Source organism: Apteryx rowi, unplaced genomic scaffold, assembly GCF_003343035.1.
Source record: "Apteryx rowi isolate R43461 unplaced genomic scaffold, aptRow1 scaffold_4, whole genome shotgun sequence".
Taxonomy (NCBI): domain Eukaryota; kingdom Metazoa; phylum Chordata; class Aves; order Apterygiformes; family Apterygidae; genus Apteryx; species Apteryx rowi.
This window is the reverse complement of record NW_020450529.1, coordinates 8,651,334-8,669,361: the sequence shown is the minus strand read 5'-3', so window position 1 is coordinate 8,669,361 and position 18,028 is coordinate 8,651,334.

Here is an 18,028-nt window from a genome sequence, read left to right as displayed (position 1 = left end):
GCCGGGGGCCGCGCATGGTGCGCGGGGGCGGACGGGCCGGGACCGACGGGACGGGCCGGGACGGGGGAGCCGGCCGCCCGCCCGCCTGCCTGCCTGCTCTCCCTCGCTTTCCGCCTCTCCCCCCGTCGGGCTGGTGGACGGGGCGCTCCCGGGAGCCAATTTAAGGGGGCGGCTCCATAGATCGGGGAAAAAGATCCCGCCCTGACGGAGCAGGGACAGCCCTGCCTCCTCCCGCCCCCCCATCACCCCCCTTCCAACATGTCACTTTCTTTCATTCCCTAGGAACGCTGGAATCGCAGGTTTTCGCCAAGAAAAGCCCTCGCTCCGCGGCCGCCTCGTCCCTGCCGGCGGCGCCGCGCTTGGGCTCGCTGCAAGCGGCTTTGAAAGTGCCCGGGCAGAGCTGCACGGATTGCTGCCCGCGCTCGGCAGCTCCGCTGGGGGAGAAAAGAGCCGCTTTTGGCCTCGCCAGAAGGAGAGCAGAAAGCCTTTCTTGCATAATTGTTTCTTTTTTCCCCTTAAAAAAAAAAAAGTCTCGAAGAAAGTAGTTTAAGTGTACAAGTATTTGAAGAATCCCACGCGTGACACTTTTTATAGCATTTGTTTTCATGTGCGGTTCTCAGATACGAGGCACTTAAAGCAGCTTTGTTTAGGGTTATGTTGTGCAGTTTCAGGCACCCTGAGGGGAAGGGAAAAAAAAAGTCATTTCCTTATCAAAGGTTTTTTTTTTTTTTTTTACAGTTTGGAAATTTTGTATAAAAATGTATGACATCCTTTAAAGTTAAGTGTAATCCAGCATGGCCTTCTACCCTTTCACCAACCTGCCCTTTTTTTCAAATTGGGAAAGATGCTGTGAAATTTAAAGCAAGTAGAAAGAAAGTAACTGAAACTGGTTGCAAGTTGGAGTTGCACTTCCATAGAAAATTCCAAACTTCTATAATTTCTCCACTCAACTTTAGGACAAAGAACAGAAATATCATCGTTTTCTGCAGAAAGGAAAACCTTTAGAATAAGCAATTCAGAGTACCCCAGAACATTTTACATGAGCATGAAATTGTGCCAGCAGTCTGCAGGCTCCTGACACTTCTAGACAAAATAGCACCTCCTGGCTCTTCTAAACTAACTGCTGTAGCCCTGCAAGCCACAAACCTCAGTCAGTAGTAGTAGATTATTAATTTTATACAATGAATATAAAAGTCAAAATAAGCAAATTATTACATGCAAATACAGCCATGTATCTTTAATTCTGCAGCTGGCTCAATGGGGCTTCTAGGCAGGCCCACAGAACCAGTTTTGCACAACTGAGCGCAGAGCAGGAATCTCCGAGTTGCTGGAGACCCAAGCCAGCACATCTTCAGGGCACAGTGTAGTGTCACATAATCTCCCGGCTCAGTGGCGTTTGTGTGGCATCGTGCCTAACCTTATAAATCGCGTTATATTAAAGTCTAGGATGCTTACAATGAGATAACTCACCCGTCTTGGCTTCAGCGGCTCAACAAAGCCAGACCACGTCCAGACTTCAGTTGTCTCACGTGCGGTCAGCTCCAGCGACTGCGTTGAGTTTCACCATGTGTCCAATTTTCGGATTAGTGTGGCCAAAGCCAGCACTGCCCAAAGGTCCCCCAGCTCTGAGATTAGCAGGAGTGAGCCTGGGGTGTATCTCCGGGCACTCACCTGTGTATCAGCAAACCTGTGCCAGATTTACTTTTTGTGCTGCAAAAGACCTGTACAGTAAAGTCTCCCTGTCCTAGCAGCTAGTTGCTTGCTCATGCACATGCATTCAAAAATGAATCCTCAGAATAGGAGCGAGACCAAATTATTCTAAAATAACTTCTAAAAGCTTACTGGGGCTGCCATGCAATCCCCCGGCTTACGTGGCCTTTCTTGGCTCTTCATGAAAGAGCGCGGGGTCCCCACCTGTCCCACACTGAATTGTGTCCTCATCGAGCCTGAAAAGTCACCGAGGTCCTTGGGCTGCTGGGTGGACAAAAAGGGGAATCTCAAAACATGGCAGCCGCGGCTTCCCTCTTGTTTTCTTGCTCAGATTCTGTTCTTGGGGCCTTCTCTGTCTCATCATCGAACAAATGACTTAACTCGTAGCAGGAGTGATAGCTGCTCCCTGAGCCTTGGTGCCGCTGCACTGGGCTAGCAGAAGCACACTTGAAACTACTGGAGCACTGAACGTCTTCCAGTCTTCCCACAGATTCCCCAAGCGCTCCCAAACTTTCACAGGGCGAGGACTACAGTGCAGTTTAGCTTGGGATATGGCCCCCTCTGCTCAGGTGGTGGTGGACCCGGTATCCTGGGAGTGCCGGGGAGAGCCGGCGCTGCCTCCTGAGGGTGTTGAGCAATACCGAGCCGCCGGTCAGCAAAGGATTCAGTGGGAGTGAAGAAGAGTGAACGGAGTTGCCCGAGGAAAGAAGAAGCTGAAAAGCTGAGCATAGCATTAGAGCTGAGTCAGACGGGAGGGGAAGAGGCTTACGTGAAGCTAGGCCTGCCAGGAACCTGGGAGAAAGGCATGGAGCCTTACTCATCTCCTCATCTTCCAAGTGGAGGGGTGGGTGGGAAAGAGGTCTGCTGTCTTACCTGGGCTGCAGCAGTGCCTCCGGTGAGACCGTTGTACCCAGAGCTGCAGAGCAGTTAGGTAGCTAGCGGTGATTTCACAAGCAGCGGCGCTGATCTCCTGGCTCGCTCCTGCCCCATGCCCACTGGTTCCAGCCTTGCATCCCACCGCATGCCTTGCACCAGGTCCAGTGCTCCTGGGAAATGCCTTGCTTTGCATCAAACGAGCTTAAGACCTGCACAGGATGAGAAGCGGCATCACACAGCTGCGAGGTGGTCTTTTTCCTTTTCGGCTGCAGTGAGCTCAGTACAGTGAGGCCATCTTGGGAAGAAGCATCCTCATGGGACACCCTCTGATCTGAAATCTTGGCACATACCATCAAGAGGGTAGGAAAAAAAAAAACAAATTGTCCTCCTTTTAGAAGGGGGGGGATGACCCATGGAAGGACTAATTAGGTCTTGATTATGGGGCAGAGCAGGGAGTGGATTGAAGTGCTCCCAAGACCAAAGCTGGCCTTTGGGATGGTACTAAACATATTCCGTCTTTCCAGAAGCATGGTGTTACCTTTTTAAAATGCTGTTGCCATTAATATGCAGAAAAGTTGTATAACGTGCAGCATTTTGAACCTTTACAACTGGAGACTGGGAAGTGCAGAAGGAAAACTGTAGCATAAGTAACTAGATTATGTAGAGCTTASAGAAACTAAGCTGCAATCTTAAATTCAAATAACTTTCCTATTAGGAAGGATCTATTAATACTTACAGTATGGTAACTGTGCAGGCTCCAAGTCTTCACCCAGTCAAAAGTAACCCCTGCGAGCCCATACCTACCCATGGAAAAATCCCCTTGAAACACTGGGAATTTTGCATACGGAAATACAAAAGCCTCTTCTGTAAACTACAAAATAACAACCTGATCACAACAGCAAAACTTCAGTACAGAATTTCAGGCAGGACACATTGCTACCTGAAAACACTCAAGGCGACCAAATTTCCTGCAGTTTTCGTTGTTGCTTTTCACCCTCCTTCCCATTCCCCTTTTCTTGTAGGTGAGCGTGCTCCTCAGTGGCTAATCTTTGTTCTTTGCCGCTCTGCTGCTTTGTGTAAGCATCGTCTTCCTTTATCTGCTGCATCCATTTGCTTGCCCAATGATTATCCCAGAAGGCAGAGCGTTTCCCTTTGATGCTTGCTCTCCAATGGCACAAGATAACCGAAGGCAGCAAAGGCACGTCTAATCTGCGTGGTCAGAAAGGGAAAGATCTCATTCCCTTCTAACAGCTGAGTGGTTGCTGGCCGAATCTCAACCTCTCTTGCTTCTCTGCCTATACGGCTAACAAAGATACCGCTCTAGTGCTCCCTTTCTCTGAATTTAGGAGATTGTTCTGCTCGCCAAAAGGGTTCCCTTTAAAGGATGTTTTCTAGCATCAGGGCTGTTGTTTTAAGCCTTTCCCATTTGTTTGGAGGGGCTGAGACTTGCATGTTCTTGGTATATACTTAATTTTCAAACCTCTCCCCTTTTCCATGCCAAGCCAGCTCTTTTGATCATGGTTAAAAGGATTTAAATGGATAGTTTAACTTCCCTACAGCAGCCATTTAAGCCTCTGCTTTCTCTGTTGTGTTCTCTGTTCGTGCCACTCTCTCTTGCCCCAGACTGGGCCCTGCGTAGGGAGCTGCTGAGCAGCCCTCCCCTGGGCTACCAAGCTAAGGCTGAACCCCTCGGTCGTTTTGGGGTTTGATCCACAGAAGCGCAGAGGGTTGGGGAGTAGTACCTGCATTTCACAGCAATGCCAGCACAGCGCTTTTATCACCACAACTGCAGCTTGCTTTCTGCGGGTCCACATTGCRCCCTGCATTTCACAGGTGGAAGGAGATGTTAAATGATGTGCCCGGATGCTGCAAAGCGAGGGCAGGATTCAGCTCTCGGTCCCGTCCTGGTGCTCTGAGATGTGTACATTGACGTGACTTGTCTGATGTCATGCAGGCAAATAAACCCTAAATGTCCTTCAGCCTGGTCCAGGGTCAGTCTGTTCAATGAGGCTGGCTTCCCACCCAGTGCTCTGCAGCAGGAATCACATTCCCCGTGGGAGCCAGCCCTCTTCACAGAGTCGTAATCTGTGTGCAACGGAAACATGAGTATAACCCTGTGCTTACAGAGACCATCCTGCTTCTTGCCTGGGTAGGGAACCCGCATTTGGGAACAGAAGGTGAAGGAGGAAAAGAAAACAAGTCCCTTATATCGCTCCCCTCACGTGCAAGGAAACTGGCTCTTGTTTGCCTTAGAAACAACTTTGAGCCTGGAAAACAGCTTCATGAGGAGAAACGAGGGACTGGGTGGGAGGAACAGCAAAGCCCACGTAGCTGCAGCAAACGCATGGGACTTCCCGGTTTAGCAGGTCAGCATGGATGGACGTAACAATCCCTCGAGGCCCTTCATTGAAGACTCCTCTCGTTCCAGCTCAGCCCCTCCCCAGCTCCCAGCATTGCTGCAGACTGTTTGCATACTCCTTCTTTTGCTTACACCTCTCTTATCTGCCTTGCGGAAAGTGCGTGCTCAGATTAGCGTAACATGCCTGCAACGTTGCACAGATCCTTTGGATGGACAAGCATGTGTAGACCCCATCCCCTACCCCTTTGAGCACAGGCAGCGATCTGGGGCAGGACCTAACGTGGCTGAGGAACACTTAATTCTGGATCTTCCCATTTTTGTGCAAATTAAGCCATCAAGCTAAACATTAGGTTGGTTTATCTTTTGTATTTGTCACACTATAAATCAACACACTCCTTTTAACTTTTGATATTACGTACATGTGCATCTGTGTTAAGTTCCAGGTGCCTTTGCCAAAACGCTAACAGTAACACTAGGAGAACTAAACAGAGCAGATGTTCTGTAATCCCACACCAAAAAGCAAATGGGGAATGTTGGAAGTTTTGCAGGTACAGAAAGTTTTACCCCTCGAGCCATGTACTTTTATTCAAATAAACCAATTATCATAACAGCTCTGCGAGKGATCACCATCACCTTACAAAAAGGAAACTGAGATGGTCGATTTGGTGAAGGACAGGAGTTGTGGAGCTCTGACCCTGTGACCAATTCTAGCCTCCCACTCAAGTCTGCATGTAGTCTACATGTATAAAGTGATATGTCAGTGCAAGAATCATTAAACTGTAAAACTCTATTCTAGGAGGATTGTTTTCATTCCTTCCCTAAATGGTAAATTGCCTCCAGAGATAAAATATAAACCTCTATTAGAGCAGGAAAAAAACTAGGCATCTTTACAGATACCAAGCACTTTTACCCTAAACTGTTTGATTTCACTAAGGATGTCACAGAGCAGTCAGCTAAAAGAAAAGAGGTCTCCCTGGGGGAAATCTTTGTGATGGTGTTACGTTTGTCTAGTGGTAGAAAGTCTGTAGTAGTTGGAAAACCATCCAAAAATTGTTAATAGCTAAAAAAGACCTAATCCAGTTTCTGTCAAAATTCATGGGCAAAACTTCCACTGACTCAGTGAAGTGCAGAATCAGGACATCTGTGCAATTTCTAGAGGGGTATTTTACAACATCATGTCATGCTTATTAATGTCCACCTGACAAGCATATATATGGGATTTCTTACCAAGATGCAGTGGCTTGAAAAACCATCTCTCTCTGACTTTAAAAAATGGCTCTGCTCCCCAAGATTCATCACAGTCAACCAGAGTATTTTAAAATGCTGCCCAGGTAGCTGAGGCCACAGATTGTCTGGGGGAGGGAAGGAGGGAGGAAATAATCTAATGGTAGCTCCATCACACTGTACAACTACTGGCATCACTCAAACGTACGCCGGACCAAAGCAGCGAGGCAGTATTCCTTCCCCAGATGCTAAAGGAATAAAAGAGATGAGCTGCTTAAATATGATGGTCCAGATGCAGCAYCCAGCAAGTCTCCAGCTTGCTGACTGCAGGGCATGCTGGGGAAGGATCTCTCCTCCTACACATGCTTTTATGCTCTTGCATCCTCGTGTTTCCTCATCTCCTCTGAAAGCAGCATTGGCGAGGAATGGATCGGTGATGCTTAGGCAGTGGAGAGTCAGCATATAAACACGTGATGCAAATCTAAAAAGGGATTTGGTCTCTCCCCAACTATGTCATATTTGCCCTGGGTGAGCGAGGGGTAAGCATGTTCTCTTTTCAAATGTACCATCTGCAACAAGCTTCTTGTTTCTCATGATCGCTGTTGCGCAGCCTGAGCAGCCGGGCACAGCTAACACAGGAGCCGTTGCTGCAGATTTGCGCCTGCATCTTTGCTTTGCTGTCAGGTGTCCAGAGCCTTGGCTTTGTAACTTAACTTCACTGTCAAGCTTTGCTCGTGCAGCCGAAATGGGACACTCACCAGGAGGAATTCAGTGTTTCATAAACGTTGGAGTTTAGGCGAGATGTTAAAGAACAGGTTCAGAACGAGCGGGATGCAACCAAGGGCGCGCAAACTCTGGATGATCTGCAGAGCTGAAGCAGAGTTGTCCTCTCCTTCCCAGCTGTTTCCATCATCCATCTCTGCTCCACATCCTCCTGCCTTCCCATTTACTTAACACCTTTCTTTTGATGGCAAAGGTTCAGTATGAGCCAACCTTGAAGCAATACATTCCCCTAGCAGGTGCAGGGGGAGTTACACAGACGAAGGGAATTGGCCGCAGCCTACATAACCACATTCATGTCGTGCCACTCGGCCTGGGCCGCCATTGAGAGAATTAACGGAGTGTAAATCCATGTTTGGTAGTACACGGCATCTCCAGCTTCTAGCTGTAACTCCTTCACTCTCTTCGCAAACCACACAAGACTGAGATCTCCCCAAAAAACCCACAACTGGACATTTTGGATCCTGATAGAAAGAAGTGGAGTGTTCACACAGACAAGGCTGATGGTTTCAGAGTTAGCTGTTGTTATTTCCAAGGGAATCTGCAGTGCTGAAGCTAAAGCCTGTTAGAAACGATCTTCTTTTAAAGCTATTGTATGGCTTGGCTACAAAGATAAGGCGCCAGACGCGTTGAGAACAATTTCTAGGAGACAGTTGTGCTGGTACGCCTAAAAGGATCTTGAGAGTTTACGTTTATAACAGACTATTTCTTCGGAGGCAAATGTTTGTCAGGATCATCAGTTTTGATTACTCAAAATGACAACCAGTAAAGTGAACTGCACTTACACTTAGGCTGGTTTTCTTCTGCTGTCCTCTTTTSCTGAAGAGAAGACAGCTAGTGTGACTCTCTTCCTTTAACTTTATAGGTAGCAGATTGATACATGTAGACTAATATTAAGCAGTTTTCTTCCCAATTATATCCCACAGTGCTTTCTTTCACTCATGAATTATTCATTGCACACGGAGGTATTTCCTTTTATCTGTTTTCATTCAGTGAAATAAGCAGCTAATTTTGTCAACTCTAAGCACACAAAAACATGGATCAGTCCTCAAAATTCCCAAGACTTCTAAACCAAGGCTTACTTTCTCTTTGGGTTGCAAGGAAGGATGAGCTGGGATAAGCTTGCTCTCCATAAGGACATCAAGAGGAGTAAGCAGTACCGTCGACAGAATTAGTGAAAAATGTGTTCTTGCTGACCCAAGAACAAATGGGTATAAATTAGCCATGAGCAAATTTAGGCTGTGAATAAAAATAAGGTTTCGAACCATCAGAGAAAGCAGGGTTTTGGAACAACCTGCCAGTAAGATAGATATCATTTTCGTATTCCCACTTCCTTCTTAAATGAAGTGTGATCAGTTTGTAATATGGAGTATGACACAGGTACAAGAGCAGGGGCTGAATTTGATGACACCAGGACTAGAGCTCCCATATACCCAGTTTGAGGACATGACCTTTCTTTCCTCGCCAGAAGTGTTATCCAAACACAATTAGAGGATTTGGGCCATTTGGGCGTTCCTGATAACCACAGCCCAGGCGGAGCTCCTCCTAACCTGCAGATCTTTGGCAGCCCCAAGGAGATGGGCGTGTGGGTAGCACAGCTTGCGTGCCTGGAAATACAGCAGCTCTACTAAGGAGGTAGTTTCCTGTCCTAAGATCCAAGTATATTGGGATATACGTGTCATATTTTCAGGCCTCTCTACTTTCTGTAGACACTAGAAAATAAATAACATTACCAAATGTTGGTAATGGCAACTGGGCTCAATTTTGTAAGCCATCTGTTTCCGTATTTTCTCCCCCTATTTTACCAGCCTAATTCTTAAATACCCCTAACATTTTCATCCAGAAAGTTTTAAAGGGAAGCAGCATGACTTGGAAATCACTGTAAAATTAACAGATTTGTTGACCTAATTGTCATTGCTTGGAAATGCTAGAGCCTAATGAGGGACCAGGACCAATTTGTGCTAGCTGCAGTACTAACCCAGGACTGAAAATAAAGCCTATATTGGAGTTCCCCTACCTTATCACACTCAGCTAATGGGTTACTCCACACTAGCTGCACAGTTAAGAGAAGCGTTTGGTATAGGGAGAGGGCGAACTTGTGCTTAGCCACAGCATTGTTTCTCTGCACGGTTTTCACAGCAGCTTCCTGCTCGCAGTGCCCTTTGCAACTCAAAGCCCACGTTCACAACTGGGAATTGTCCAAGTCAGAGCCATTTCATCTACTGACGAGGTGGTCGTTTGTGCTCATGCAGCACCAGGACAGGGAGATGCTGGCCCTTAGCTGAGACCACTAGATGCGTCCTAACTTGTGAACCATGCTCGCATCTCCCGACACCCATGACTGAACCAAACTCCACAAGAGTGAAAAAGGCACCCTCCAGAGAAGTGATGTATGGACACTGGGCTCATTAAAACAAAACTGTGCTTATTCCATGTGGTTCTGTGAATTATTTAACCCCTCTGAGCAGCGAGAATATAATTTTGTAGCCTTGGGTACACGCATACGAGACCGTCTGGTTTAGGGTAACAGTATCTAACTAACCATGTACAATTTTTCTGCATGCCACTATGAATGGTAAATGGTCCCCTGAGCCAGGAGTCGGCAATTTTATGACATGGCAAGCTTACGGCAGTACTTCACCAGAGCACCGGTCCTTCTTCCAGGGATCTGCCGCTGGGCGAGCCGTGCCGGGGTGATGCCGTTGTGCCTTGCTGCGGAGCCGCTCCGAGGAGAGAGGGGTCCAAGTCCTAGCTGGGCCTGGGGGAACACAGTCACCATCACCACCTGCCCTTGTGCAAACACAGCGCTCACGCTGAAAAGCTCGACCTCGCGGTCCCCTACCATTTGACTTGGTTTGATACCAGAAGCTTCTACCAAGCATCCCAAAACAGATATGGCTGTTGAAATCCCAGAACAACGAGTTCTGATGATAAAAAGCCCATAGTTTTGATGCCATTTGTGTGCAGTGGTATTAGGACTGTCAGGGGCCATTAGCTTTCAGCAGAAAGGGCTGTGAGACCTTTTTGGTGCTCAGGGCTGGGACTGCAGCTTTTAAAGGCAGAACTCCCTCTCCCTTTTCTGTACCATTCCTTAAAACTTTTCTCGTGCCCTAGCCTTCTCCTTTCAGGCCACCTATTGCCTGTCTGTGACACCAGAGAGTCTGGTTCCTGTGCGCAGAAACGAGCTAATGTCAATAGAAACCAGCTTATTGACAGATCTGTCTCTTTCTGCATCTAAAATCCAAAAAATAAATAAGACAATGGATGAGCAGCTTTTTAGTCTAATTATACTTGTGTTCACTTGGCAGAATCTGACATATTTTGCAACCAGTTTATCTGACCCAGCAAAGAGCTTCCAGGACAAAGACATGAGTGTGTGATACAGTGACATAGATGTATGCTGTCAGTTATCCATTTTTCTTCTGAAATGCTTGAAAAGTGTGCACTTCTGTATCCCAGTCCTTTAGCCAAAGTGTATGCAACTCATTTCTTGATATCAGGAAACATGCACAAATGCAACCAAGCTCATTCTACAGCTGAAAGTGCCTCGAGTACCCTGCACGGGTGGGTCTAACAGTGTATTAGTTCTGGCCCTCATGCCATAGCAATGAAGTCCCTGGCTCTGGAGAACATACGTTTGGCATGGCAGTAGCAAAAATTCACACAGAAGACTTTGCAAGCACTTTTGCTGCTTGAGGCTTTGCCCTAGATACTCGAGTCTCCTGCAACTGTGAGAAAGGATTTTCCTTTTAGTTTATCGCTGAGGTCAGTGGAGGGCCAGAGCAAGGAAGTTTGTATTGCAGCAATTTGTACCTTATCTTGTTCATAGATGTAAACAGAAGGTTTAYGCTTCCGTTACTGAACTCTCCTCCACCAAAAATACTCAGTGCAATTCTCAGAGAAGGAGAGGGATGGGCAATATGTGTGCACACACATATTTCTTGAGCGTAGTTTGAGAAGTACAGCTAAAGAATCCAGTGTTTCTGAAGTGTTTGAAAATTAGGACTCCCTTGCATTGGTTCGAAAAAACAATCTCCCTGCAGACTGCAGGGGTCATTCCAGGATCTCCATAGGGTTTGAATGTAACTCTTAAGTCCCTTATGGATTGGGTCAACATCCGTTGAAGCCAAGAGTCCTTTCATGAGCTTTGGGTCACTCCCGAGTGCCTCTCAAGTCATTGCCCAGGCTTTTCTCATTTTAGTCACAGAACCAGAGTTTTGTATCGTTTGAAAAGCTGCAAGGCAAGGGACATATGGAGCCTACAAAAGCATAGTTATTGTGCTAGCTAGCTCCAGTCCCATGCCAAGCAAATTATTCATGCACACTCTGTGGATAGGAGGCACTAGCTTTCATGTGGTTATATGGATAAAGGGAGGAGAATTTGGGCCACTGACTCAGCCTGTCAGCAATGTTTCCCCCCCTGCAAAAGCAGCCACGGAGCTGCAAGGCAGATTTCCCACAGCGCTGAAGGAGGGGCAATACTCTCTTTGGGAAAAGTGACCTCTTATTTATATGCCACTTGGAAATCAGTATCATATAAGGGAGCCAAAATCTTCCAGAAGTCTGGCCTTTTGATTATAACCTTTCATGAAACTGAGTGACTGAACAAAAGCAGCTCAGAGATACCATTTCAAATGAGAATCAGACGGCTTGTCTGGAAAGGCAGCAATAGCAAACTGCCCAGTCTGCTAGAGAAATGACCAGGCTATACGATGCTCCACTCCTGCATCCAAAAGGAAACCTGACATTGAGCAGGTGTTCTGCTTTTTAGATAGTCTCGTGGAGGGAGAAAAATTTTGAGGGGATGCATACTACAAAACAAGTCCTTTAAAGGCACCTACTTTTCCATTTCAGCTCCATGACCAAAGTGCTTTTTTTGCTGTCAGCAGATTTTATTCAATTACGAATGCAGTGGCCACTGCAGAGTGCGGGGTATGTTCCCTCCTCAGTTGTCTTTGTGTCCAACTGGCAGGAATCCCAAACACCCAGAAAAGCAGACGGTTGCTATTTTCCTATATTTTCACTTTTCCCTTAGAAATATTTCTTATTTGGCCTTGCCATGCTGCAAAAATTATTATGATCTTTCATAATGGAACTAAATTTACTCTATTATTTTAGTTAGTGGAAATAGAAAAGCCAATCAGCTGACTGGAATTGTAAAATAGAGCCAAGGGAAGTTCACTTCAATCCTTGTTCCATAATACTTATATAATTCAGACCTGGAGACAAAAGCACTAAGGTCATGGATTAACTGTGGCTTAAAGTTGAAAATAGCCTGAGGAAGTAAGGATGACAAAATAATTACTAGTGGGCAAATCATATGTTAATGGGTATGGGAATTATTTAGTGTGTGACATTTAATCAATGTAAATAAAAGAAATATAAAAGCAAATTCAACTTTTAGGGTCTCTATGTATATATTTATGGCCAGTCTCTATAACTAGAATAAATCTACAAAAAATTAGCTTTGAAATCATAACACATCAAAATAATTAACTGATTCAGTCATAATTAAAAAGATTCTTGAAAGACGGAGATAGTTCTCATGTGTAGGGCTTTATACGTTTGCTTTCTTCAGTCATGTATAAGATTAAAATCTGTGGCATTGAACTTGGGCACTAAGCAATTGAAAAACACGCTGTGCAGAAACCCATCCCCAAACGCTTGCCATAAACCGCACTTTTCTAGTTAAAAGATCACAGTTCAGAGGTAAATCATTTTGGCAATTCACTTTGCTATAGTATTTGAGGTAAATCACATCAAAGCCTTCCTGTGCATACCCAAACAAATTAGTAAAAGTCAATAATAAAAGCTCTGGTGGGGTCCGTGCTTACCAGTGCTGGAATTTCACGAGACACCTAGCAATGTTCATTAGGATTGCCTATTGCAAGAATTACAGCTGGTACAATAATAGTTGCTATACCAAAGATAATTGCAGAGATTGTGAGAGTGCAAAATGCAGGAAAATTCATAAAGGAATATTATGACAAGAATGCCATGCAGTTGTTACCACAACAAATAAGGGGAGAAAATTAGATTTATAAGCAGAGGGTAAACAGTTATTTGCCAGAGTAACAGCTCTGCATTGAAACCGTCCCTGGGAGCCTCTGGCGTGTTCAGGGTGGAGAACAGTTGAGTGCATCCAAAGACAACAGCAGTAATGAATTTTTAGTGCCTCTGCACTAGAAGAAATTACACTTGCGCACATAATCGTTGGGTGAAAAAACATGCGATCAGTAAAAATGTGCATGAGCTAGCTCTACTGCTGAACAGACCTCCAGCCTCATTGCCCAGACCCCTCTCTGAAAGTGAGCATCTGTCTCTGTGGTCAGGACTTAACGTTAAGACGTTCATCCCAGTCTTAATTCATAGTTCATGCAGAGCAGAGAGTTTACAGTCCTTTTGGTTCTTCCTGACATAGCATTACTAATAGCAGAAATAAGACCACCTTGAATAACGCACCTTCTTTTATACAAGTATTTCTGCTCAAAACCTTAAAAAGGGAATAAAACAATATTTAGAGTCTTGTGAATCTTCTTTGTTCGGGTTCATAATGTGCCAACCACATACGTACCTCATGTTCAGAACACCTAGAAACCTCTATTTTTCAGTCACCTACCCCAAAGCAAAAGTACCATTTGATTCAAAGATGTTCTAAAGAAGGCTGCTAGCCACGTCCAGTGGATACAGGAACGTAAGATGCTCTTGATTATTGGAAAAAATAAAAAAATATTTCGAGCATCAGAGGTGAATTTTGCACATCCTTATTCAAGCCCATGCTTTCTTAATTTGGATGTAGTTAGGGACCTTTAGGAAATATCTGCTGAGACCTTGATTATTGCCAGCCTTTGGATGCCACAGCGGGAAGAGGAGACATGGCAGAGTTTGCATGTATACACAGAGCAGTATCTCAGGCTTCTTCACAGTGTTTACCTTTCCTTCACTTGCCCCATGCAGAAGCAAAAAGATTCTTATATATACGTTTGGTACAATTTAAAGACTGCTTAACAGGCTGCTCCTGATTCTCTGTGTCCTAGGAGCCACATAATCCCATCTAGGGTTTTGGTTGTTTCATATATGGAATTGGTGATTCGGTACTGTTCCTTCACGAGTGATAGTAGATATTAATGCCCTTGGCATAGAGTGCTCAGCTAAAGTCATTACTGAAAGTGTTAAAGGCAGGATAATGTCCCAGTCTGTTGAAGTAAAAAATAAATAAATACGGGATTTACTACAATTTAAGGCTTAATGTGAGATCAGATACTTGTCAATCCCAAACACCTCTCAATCAGCAAAAAATAATCCTTCACAAAAATAGATTGTTATTTTCTGGGGAAAGTTTTCCTGGGGGAAATGGAGCCATACATTATTCCTCTGCAGACTGGAGGGAGGAGAAGTTTGAACTCAGCTGAAAACTTATCCTGGGCTTCTGGCAAGTGCAGGCCAGAAATGTGCGATTTGTACGGCTCACCAGACCGCTGTATTTCATGAATCCCAGATGACGTGCATGGGGATCTCTTTAAAAGGATGCAAGAAATTAAAACTGTCATCAGCTAACGAAGAGGGGAGGGAAAGGAGAGAGTGGGTCCGAGCTCTGCCCCCGTTGCGGCGTGCAAGAGGGAGGACCAGCTTGTCTTYGTGGGAATTGCTGCCTTGAGTCACCTGACTATAGGGTTAACTTATTCCCATCTTTATTTCAAATAAGGGGAGTCAACCTGACCTTTACTTTCAGATCTAAGAGAAGCCTTGAAAACGAGAACAGTGAAGCAGTCCAAATGCAAACACTGGCTACAGTAGACCTATTTATAAATAGTTTAGAAGAACACCATGAACTGCAGAAGCGGGGAATTTTCTCCCCCCTCCCTTAAGTTTGCTGCCTCAGTGAACATAGTGGCATGCTTGGATTTGCTTTGTGACATGCCAGGAGGCCCGCAGCAGAAAACGAAGCTAAATCCACACGCCGGCCCCGATTCAGCCAAGCGGCGTCAGCTCCAGCCCTGCTGCAGTGCATGAAAGGAGACATTCTGCAAAGCAAGTCCCAAACACCACCCTTAAACACAGTCCCGCAGACTTCGTTAGTGATCCTGCCTTCTGAGAATGGGCCCCTGGGGTCAGCCAGCACCCGAGTCGGACAGGGCTGCCGACCGGAAAATCCTCCACCGGGTCAGCCGGCAGGGAGGTGAGCCACCTCCGACAGGTTGGAGAGAGCCTCTGAGGCTGTTCTCGTCCTTCTCTTCCAGCTTTCTCCAATCTAAAAAGGTTTCTCTTTATAGGGTTCGTAAAGAATAAATAAACAAACAAATCAACTTGGCTGAGTGCAATAGTTAGCTATATTAAAAATTGAGAAAGTGAGAAAATGACCGAAAGAGCCAACATGCAAGTCCTTATGAATTCTTACAATAATTCAGATTTACTGTAACCCTCAACTTGCCACACAGATCTCAATCACAGATAAACCACACAGACCCAGCACACTTCTGCTGGGTTGCTGCTTTTGGTTTTGAACCTTAGCATTACAAGGACTTGTCTGACCAGATGGCTAAGCATTGTTTTAAAGGGTGTAATAAGTAAAAACAAACTATGGCCTTGCAAAGCTTTTCTGTCTGTACTTTCCCCCAAATGCCTCAGAAAAGTAATCCAATAGATTAAATTTCCCTTTCTGATAAGTGTCATCTAATGGCAAACCAGTGCTAATGTCATTGTGCAGATGATCCATTCACTAACGTGCAGATACTTGGTCAGTAGAGATGGCTTAGATGCTTAAAAAGACATTTCAGAACAAGGTACTCCCCTCTAGCAAAACTTTCAGGCCTTTTCATTCTTTCCTCTTGCAGCTCTGGTATTTTATGCTTTCATTTCATCCATTTTCTACCTGTCCAACACACATGCACAAATCAAGATCCTAGATTGCTTCCTTGATTCTGTCTGGCCAAAGCTAGAGCAGATCACAGCTGGTCATATTATCATCTAGATAGCTATATTATTGATATGCCCTGTTTTGTCCTATCTACAGATATCCCAGGCTCTTTCTTGTCCCCATTTGAATGACTTCACAGGTGGCACTAGAGCTATTTGAGAACTGGGAATAGAAGTCAATTAAAGGTGAGCTGCAGGGAAGAAAAATGCACATTTTTGGCACATCAGCACAGAAGAAAATTAACCAGCTTTTCTCTTTTGCAGGTCACATTGAAGGTGGGTGAAATTTTACCAATCCAGCCATCCCCAGTTACTGCTATCTTCTTTTTCCAGTCTCATTTCTCCTTAAGTCTCTATAACAAACTTCAYGGGTGAATTCTGGAGCCAGGATGGTGTCTTTGTATTTCATAGCCCTCAATGGAATTGCTTTCCATGAACTCATTTGGTTGCCCCTGAACTCAGGAAGCTCATAGAGAGCCAACTGTAAAATGCAATAAAAGTGAGATTTTKTTTGTTTGTTTGTTATGGGTGATAATCTCCAACAGGCTCCTCTCTCCAGCTAGTTGCCCAAAGCATCCCACTGCATTTCATAGTAAATGATCTTGTACACAGGCTTAGCTTGAAGGGTCATTGAGTTGCTGGCTACATGATCTGCTCTTCTCGAGTGGCTATGGCTAAGTTACATGAATTTCTCACAAGTCCTAAGAAGCAACACTCTTAAATTCAAGAAGAATAAGAAAAAAATGTATAGAGGAGACCTGGGCCCACTGTGTTGGTTAGGCATGGCAGCCCCAACCTTGGACAACCTGCTGGTTAAAAGGCAGAGTCCTCAGAGGCTAAAGCATGAGACTCGGGACCTTTGCAAATAAGCTCYAACAGGAGCCCAGGAACACCCAGGGTGACAAGGCAGGAGCTCTGGAAATGCTGTGCCTGAACCAAAGTCCCGGATGTTACTGGAAAAGCACCCACTGGATTTGTGTGCTTTGGATTAGGCTGATTAGAGAAGCAGCTGGAAAGGTGGGTGTCTTTAATTAAATGAACAATAATTTATAATTTACATTGGATGCCTCACTAAAAAATAAACTGTTTATTAATAATGGTTTTAAGGCTCAGTTCCTGTTTTTAGCAAAATTAATTTAAGTAAGCAGTTCCAGCTGAACTTCTGGTGGGAGGGAGTTTACTGGAAAGATTAAACAAGTTAAAAAAAAAAGGACTCAGAATTTACAAGTATTCATTTGCCACCTATAAGTTTTGAGGAGAACCTACCGCTTGCACTTCAAATTTTTTCATGGGCTACTACTAACAAACATAATCCTCCTTTGGAGGAGAATCAGAAYCTATATATCATAAATATATTTTATAAATATACATATATATACACACATACATGCACACAAAGTATATATATTTTTCTGTATTTCTGATGCAGAACAGCTTGAGAGTGTTCCTCAATAAAGATCTGGGCAGCTGATACATGCCCAGTTCAAACTGGCAAACTCTCTCTAGAATGTACCACACAAGAGAAGAAAAGGCCAGTAATTAAACACWGGTTTTGTTGCTGAAGAAGGATCAGTTCCCTGTGATGCTTCATATTCCTTCTGTAAGCATGGGTGGATGATTTAGTGCTAGACATTTGAGGGATTTAGGCTTGCAAAGATTCGGATAGAAGACATAGGAATTTCTTTAATGCCTGGTGCCAAGGGGAGCTGAACATCTGGGGAGAATTTTGAGAATTGCATTGTGTGCCTCTTTCTCTCCTAACTCATTTCAACAGATTTAGTTTTCTCTGCCTCACTCTTCCCATTTAGAAAATGGTAAAAATAGTAATTTTCTCCTTCATAAAGAAAGATCAAGGGCATGAGGTGCTCTGATAAGCAAGTCCACTGAAGAGAGAGATGGAGGAATGAATACCAGAACTTGATCAGAATTGCTTCTCACCTTTAACAGGCATGAATGACCTATGAAATATTTTCCAGCAGAAAAGTATGAAGAGAATATCAGAATCATTGTCCTCATTCTGTCAGGTGATGCTACTTAAAGTCTATACGATATTTTTGCTTCATATAGGAATCTTCTTTTACAATTTGCAAACAAATATTTGTGCAGAGCTGGAGGAAAGCTTTTGACCTGAAAGTGTGGTTCAGCTCCAGCACCTTTTCCCAG